Consider the following 7571-nt stretch of genomic DNA (forward strand, 5'->3'; position numbering starts at 1 on the left):
GGGGGGGGGCGGGGACAGGACACACGAGGAGCCCCCGCTCCTGGCTCCCCCCCACCTCACCGTCAGTTTTCCTGGCCCTGGACGTGCCGGTTGTCACCGCGGCGGTTGGCGGGATGCTGGGGGCTCCCCGCTTTTGCAAAAGGGGTTGGGGATGGAAGGGAGGGGTCCCCGTGGCCCCGGACCAGGTCGGGATGGTGGTCCCGTGGAGTGAACCGGGGCGGGATGGGTGCCAGCGGTCGGACGCCCACACGTACCCTGGCTGGGGCACCCAGGGGCGCTGCCTTTGGGGCCCACGCCGAGCCCACGGCCGCCATGTGCCGGGGAGGGCGGCTCGGCACGGCCGGCGCTTGGCGGCCGCCCAGCGAGTCCTCGGCCGGGGAGGCTGCTGGCGAAGGGCCTGGCAGGGTGCCGGGCTGCGGGGGCCGGAGCTCAGGCCGGATCCTGGCGAGCGGCTGCCTCCCGGCCCGTTCCCGGTTCCCCGTTTACAGGCGTGACGTGGGGTGACTCTTCAGGCCGTGGACCCCCTCGGCCCTGTGGGTGCAGGGTCTGGCTTGTGTGACACCCCTCCCGGTGTCCCCAGCCTCGGTGGCCTTTGCCCCAGCCCCGCCAGCTGGGGACGGAGACAGAGGGGGTGCGGGGGTGTCTGCACAGCCACGTGGATCTTGGCTTCCTAAAAGCTTCAGATTTTGGCTTCTTTCCGGGGGGGGGGGGGGGGATGTCACTTCCAGAGGGGATGGCAGGGGCTGGGGCTGTCCCCACGCTCCCCGTCCTCCTGGGTGCTGCAGGGTGCTGGTGGCTTAGGACAGGGGGTCCCCGGGACCTCTGGGCACCACAGACACGCGTGGTCCCACCCGGAGCGGGTGCTGAGCCCTCCTGGGGAGGGGGAAACCCAGAGCAGACCTGCCAGCCAGCCCTGGGAGGCACCCCTGGGTGGGCTGGGGGTGCCAGGAGACACCCCAGGGAGGCAGCCGGCAGGGTCTTGCCTGCTCAGGGGTGTCCCCTCGCAGGGACATGCAGGGTGACCAGGGAATATCTTTGGTCCCGTTCGTCCCCATCACCAGGCTCCCAGTTCGATCCCCAGGTGCTGCGAGGGGCATGCAGGGCAGGAGAGGGTCCTGTCCCCTCCCCAAAAGCTTCCCTGCAGGGATTTGGGGTTGGTTTCCTGGGCAGAGGGGACTGTGCGAGGGCAGGGACCCATCCTGGCACCCAGCGGGAGAGGGTTGGTGCTGCCATCAGGCCAGGCTGGGCATTACTGGGAGTATGAGGCCAAGCCCAGGTCCGCCCCCCAGGGCTCCCCCTTACAGCCCCCAAGGAACTGCTCAGGGTGGGGGGGACCCAGGAGTCCCAGTCCCCCCACTGCTCCGCTCTCACTTCATCCCAGTACAGCACTGGGGGATGCTGGTGGGCACCTGGTGCTGCCAGTCCCCTGTTCCCAGCACCCCGGGGTCCCCAGGTCGCCACCTGCCAGGGATGGCCCATGGGTGCCACCACCTCCAGCAGGGCTCGTGGCTCCGGTGTCCCTGCTGGAGCAGGGCACGGTCCCTGTGGAGCCCCTCTCCCTGGGACTCTTCCAGCGCCGCGGGGTGCCAGGGTGCTTGTGGGGTCCTCCCAGGAGGGTCAGGGGTGGGGGACACAGCTGGAACCCCCCCAGGTCCTGGCCTTGGACTCCTGGCAGCAGCCTGGGAGGTGCCCAGCACCCCCAGACCAGCCACGGGCAGCTCCGGTCCCTTTCCGAGCCTCCTCCCTGGGGACAGGAGCCCCAGTGCCCACCCGTGGGTGACGCTGGGGATGGCACAGCAGCTGGCACTGGCCCCACACACTGCCTCACTCTTAGGCTGCTGGCCAGGACTGCTCAGGAGGGCAATATTTGGTGTGGGGGGAGCTCTAGCAGCACCAGTTCCCACCATCCCCATCCCTTGAGGATGGGCATGGAGAAGGGCGAAGCAGAAATGCAGAAATCCGGGATGGAGCGGCTGCACCAGGCGATGCCAGGCAGGATGGGGACCCCCGGGGGGTCCCCCAGGAGCTCAGAGGAAGGGCCCCCCCGGCCCCTGCCCTCGGCTTTGTTTCACACTTAAGAGCCTCTAATTAAAACCAGCCACAAAAGCCCTGGCTGGCGGCAGGCTCAAGGTGCCAGCGGAGGACGGGGGTCCGTCACCAAGGGAACAGAGAGGGATGTGGGGCCCCCAGCACGGGCACCACGGGGCCCCCCCGCTCCCCTGTGCGTGAGCGGGCACACGTGTGCACGCACACACATACATGAGCGTGCACATGAACACACGGTGCCTGCAGGAGGGGTGAGCGTGGGGACGTGGGAGCGGGGCTGGGGGGTCAGGGGGTGACAGTGCTGGGGGGTGCTTGTGTGAAAGGTCTGCTGGCACGTGTGTGTTTGCACGCCTGTGCCCAGCTTTGTTGCACACACGCTATCCTGTGGGTTAGGGAGGGCAGGAACCAGTGCCTGCTATTCTCGGGCCTGGTTTGTACTGGTCTAAACTGGTCTAATGGTCTGCAATGGCTCCATGGGGTGGGAGGGGTCCGTAAGCAGTACTGGCCAGGTGGGCTGGGGGGTGAGCTGAGCCCTGGGGTACCCGTGGGGTGCCCCAGCACCAGGGGCAGCCTTTGCTGCCAGCATGGCTGCAGCGGGCGCCCATGAGGTGCCGGCAGCCACCGGGCAGAGCGCGTTAGCCGAACCCCAGCACGGGACCAGAGGGCTGATGGGTGACCCTGAGAGCAGCTGTCAGGAGCCCGGGGAGGGGACAAGCTCCCACCGAAGTGAGGGTCTGACTGCCCAGACACCTCAGGGGTGGTGAAACCCCGACGGCCCAGTGCCGGCGGTGGACAAAACCCACTCCAAGCCAGGCTGGCAGGACGCTGGCCTATGCTGGCCGGGGCGGTGTGCGGGGGGAAGCTGGCTTAAGCACACCTTGACCTTCCTGGCAGGGGAGGGATCCCTCCAGCTTGTCCGACACATCTCCTGCCAGCACCCGGTATTGAAAGCGCGGCGAGCTCGCGCGCGGAGGAGCCGGCATGAAAAGGCAGCTTAGGCATCTCCTGCTGCGAGAGATGGATTAGGGGCTTCGGGGAGGGCCGGGGGGACAGCGAGAGGCACAGCCGCCACGGCATGCCGTGGCCAGGCTCCGTGCCGGTGGCCGCTGGGCAAGAACGGGCACGGCCGGGCATGGTGCCACCGGCTACCGTCTCGTTGCATCCCGGTGGGAGAAGGGGGCAGCGGGCCAGGCCCGGTGGGGCAGGATGCTGGGGCGTCCCTAAAAAGGAGCATGGGAAGAGAGAGGGACTGTCCCGGCTCAGAGGGGGCCGGGCAGGCAGGGGGCTGGGGCACCCAGTGCTGGCAGGCCCGCTTCTCCTCTCGGCTCCGGACCCCCCACGGGTCCCCAAGGCATCCGCCGCCCGGTCCCTCAGCTGTCGCTGTCAGGAGGACGCGGTATTTTTAGAGCCGCCTGGGGACCGGTAGGTCAAGCGGTGACAAATTTTGCCCATGGAAGCTGGCGGTGCGAGGCAGGGGTGGCGGGAGGCTTTGTGACCCCGCCAGCCCCCGTGAGTTTCCCCTTTTGCTCTGATTTGGGGTCAGAAATGTCCCACTTGTCCCCGGGGAGGGAAGCCCCTGGCACTAGCAATGGGTCCTCATGGGATGGGAGGGGTCCGGCCACCTCAGCTCTGTCCCAGGGCCCCGTGCTGGCTCAGGGTCTGTGTTCCCGAGGAGGTGACAGCAATACCCCATGCAGGCGGCCCAGACCCCTGGGATCCCCCGCAGCACCAGCCCTGGTGTATGGGGTGGGGGTCGATGGCCCCGGTGGTGCCCGTGGTGGGGGTGCCCCACTGCACGGCAGGTGGGAGGGGATGGGGTGCCCCTGTGGCCCCCCATCCTGGGAACAGCTGTGCCCTGGCCGATGGCAGGAGACCCTGCCAGCACCGGGCATGTGACAGGAGGTGACAGAGCTGCCTGCTATTTATACCCGGCCCTCGTCAGGGCTGGGTGTGGGGACGCAAGTGAGCCCATGCCATGGGTGCAGGCTGGCCCTCAGGGTCCCCTGGGTGCCCGTCTGTCCTCGGGACCACCCAAATCCCCTCTGCAGGGTGGGGGGGCTGCAGCCACTCACAGCCACTCCAATTGCCCCCAGACCACAGGGTACACTGAGCCACCCCTGTGCCCAAAGGGGGCACAGAGCTGTCCCCCATGCCCCATGGGGGCACCAGGCTTTGCCCAAGGGGGACACTGAGCTGTCCCCATGGCTGATGGGGACATTGAGCTGTCCCTGTGCCTGATGGGGGCACTGAGCTGTGTCCGATGGGGACATTCAGCTGTCCCCATGCCTGATGGGGACATGAGCCACCCCTGTGCCTAAAGGGGCCACAGAGTTGTGCCCAATGGGGACACTGAGCTGTCCCTGTGCCCAAGGGTGGCACTGAACTGTCCCCATGCCTGATGGTGGCATGAAGCTGTGCCCAATAAGGACACTGAACTGTCCCCATGCCCCACAGGGGCACAGAGCTCTGCCCAAGGGGGACACTGAGATGTCCCTGTGCCCAGCCAGCAGGGCAGGGGAGGTTTGTCCCCCAGCAGGCACAGGTCCCCATCGGGCACACGTCCCCAGCAGCCATGGGCTGCCCTTGGTGCGGGGAGAAGCCAAGGGGGGGCCGTTCCTTCTGGGCCCCCATGGCTGCAGCCCCCACACAAAGCTGCTTTACATGAGAAGAGGGGCCCAGGGGCCGCAGCACCGGCCTCCGCCTCCCGGCCCGCAGAAAGGGGCCTCCTTCACTCCCGGTTCCCAGCCTCCCTCTGCTCGCACACGCACTCACACTCACACCCGTAGGTGCACGCCGCACACGTACACGCTCAGGGTTGGGGGTCCCCTGGCCTGGGGACACTGTTCCCCTCAAGCACCTCAGGCAGAGAAGCCCAAGCCCTCCCAGGGCTGCCCCCCCAAAGCAGGCTCAGTGCCTGCCCCAGATTCCCGCTGCCACAGCTGGGCTCTGCTCACCCCTGTAGCACCAAGGGAAACTGAGGCAGGGAGTGAGGGGGCCTCGGGCAGCATCGAGGAGGGCACCCAGCCCCAGGATGGGAGGGGCCACCCCTCCTCCGCAGCTTAGCACCCCCAGGGTGTCAGGTCCTCCTCACCCCAAAGCCCAGGCAGGCAGGGCTGGGTGTCCCCCATCATTGGTACTGCTGAACATCAGCTTTGTGCATCCAGTGGGGTGGGGGGGGCTGTGTCAAGAAGGGGCATAAGCCACCAGGACATCTGGGTCCTGCTGGGGGAGCTGCCACTCCCCCCGGCGGGTGCCGGGCACCCACGCTCGGGGCCCTGGGGCTCATCCTGCCTGGCTCAAAACAGCTCCATCTCCCTGTGGGCCTACATCCCCCTCAGATCCCCCACGGTGGGTGAGGGTCCCATAGTGTGTGTGTGTGGGTCCCACTGCCCACCGGGGTGGAGCAGGAGCTCCCTCTCGTGGGCACAGCCCTGGCGCTGAGCAGGGCCCAGGGTGCCCACCCGGGACCCACGGGTGGGGTGGCTGCAGGACATGTGGATCCCTTCAACCGAGCCATCTACGGGGCTGCTCCATGCAGTGTGGCCAGGCTCCCCGGGCAGGGATCCTGGGTCCACCCTGCCTGCCTGGACCCGTCTGGGTGCTTTGGGAGGACGAGGGGTGAGACAGTCCCCTCCAAAAAACACAGTGGTAATTCCTGGAAGGAGAAAGGCTGCTCCCCTCCATGCCTCAGCTTCTCCACCCTCCATGGGGCTAAGCTGCAGGGCAGTCCTCGGGGCACAAGGAACCACAGGGACGTCAGCAGGGAGGGAGACCATCACCAGTGGAGGAAAGGCAGAGGCCTGGCAGCTCCAAACTGGCAGTTGCCACTCACCCAGGTGGGTGAGACCACAAACCTGATGCAGGACAAGACAGGTGATCCCCAGTGCTTAGGTATTTGGAGGGGAGCAGAGTAAAGCACCAACAGGCATGGCATCAACAGGACTTTCTTAATGCAATGAGGAGCAAACTCAAGCATGTTTGTGCCCAGCAAAAGGTCTCATAGCCACCCTGCGATGCAGAGGTCCCAACTCTCAACCACAAGGTCCTCCTCAGCACACAGGGTTGACTGCAGATGCATGAGGGAGCTCCACACAGGAGTTCTGGCAGTGCAGCCCAGCCTGCCACACTGCAGTAATAGATCCAGTCAGCTCTGCTACGAGCTACGCTGCCTAGCACAAAGCACAACCACCGCTTTGGCCGCCCCTGCATCTAACCCACAGCCCCACTGTGCAGGGCTTGCTGTCACAGGCATACACCTCATTGACAGGTTTGGTGGTGCACATGGAGGCACGGTCTGGTGAACACGCTTCAGAAAGGCCCGTTTCCAAACTCCTCTCTCCTCACCCTGCCTCGACGAGGCAGCAGAGGGCAGCACGCAAGCAGGATTCAGGCAGCAAGGCTTCTGGTGAGAGAAAGAAAAGGAATGAATGGAGAGACAGATGGAATCCAGTTTTCCTGCTGTCAGGGATGGCAGAGAGACGGTGACACACGCTGCCGCGCTCAGAGACAGCTGGTAACAGCTGTGGTGGTGGATGGAAAAGCAGGGCCTCGTCTGCCGCAAGCCCTGTGGGCTGCTGCAAGATGGATACCCCAAGCATCGCCTGGTGCATGCAGGCCCGGGGCGCTGCTCCTCTGCCACCACATACGGGGACTTGGCTATGCTTGTGCAAGCCAGGCACACGCCTCCCTGCTCAGGGGTAAAGAAAGGCCCCTGCAGCCTGGCCTGGCTGAAGGCCTGGGGTGGGAACAGGGCTACAGGCATGGCTCCAGCTGGCCCTGGGCACTGTGCTTCACCTCAGGGTTGGCTCCGAGCACCCCCGAGCTCAGGCTTTGTGCTGGGCACCATGGCCTACCTCAGGGCTGGCCCCAAGCCCCATCACCCGCCTCAGGGGTGGCCCCAGGCCCCCAGACTAGCTGGGCCAGGGGCCTTTCCCCACCGCCCGAGGGGTGCCTGGCTGCCCCGACCCCCCTTCCCAGCGCTCCTCAGTCCCCGCTCCCGCCCGGCTCCTCTGAAGAGACTGCGCACGCACCCCTCAGCAGCCAGCGTGACACGCGACGCACGCCAGGGGGCAGCAGCGAGTCCCTGCTCCTACTGGTTCCTACCGCCATCACTCAAGAGGCTGGGACAGCCCCATTGGTTCGGGCCGGGAGGGCGGGAAAGCTGAAGCAGGGCTCGCGCCCTCCCCTGTGCCCCAGGGTCGAGTGCTCGCCGCCTGACAACCCTGCGCATGCGCAGGCACGAGGTTGCGGGGAGCAGCTCGGGCGCCCCGTGCTACAGCAGCTCGCTTCCTCGTTGGTTGCCAGGGTGCGCGCGTCAGCGGGGAGCGGCGCATGCGCGCCGCGCACTCCGTTCCAAACCGCAGCGGGGCTCGGGGCGGGGAACAACCCGCTGCGGCCGAGGCTTAACGGTGCGGCCGCCGGTACCTGCTACCCTCCGCTCCCCCGGCAGCCGCCTATCAGCGGGCCGGCTCTCGCGCTGCTGCCCGTACCCGGCCCTTAGCAGCGAGCCACCAGCTTCCCGCCCG

This window comes from Haliaeetus leucocephalus, unplaced genomic scaffold, assembly GCF_000737465.1.
Source record: "Haliaeetus leucocephalus isolate CR32 unplaced genomic scaffold, Haliaeetus_leucocephalus-4.0 Scaffold144, whole genome shotgun sequence".
NCBI lineage: Eukaryota > Metazoa > Chordata > Aves > Accipitriformes > Accipitridae > Haliaeetus > Haliaeetus leucocephalus.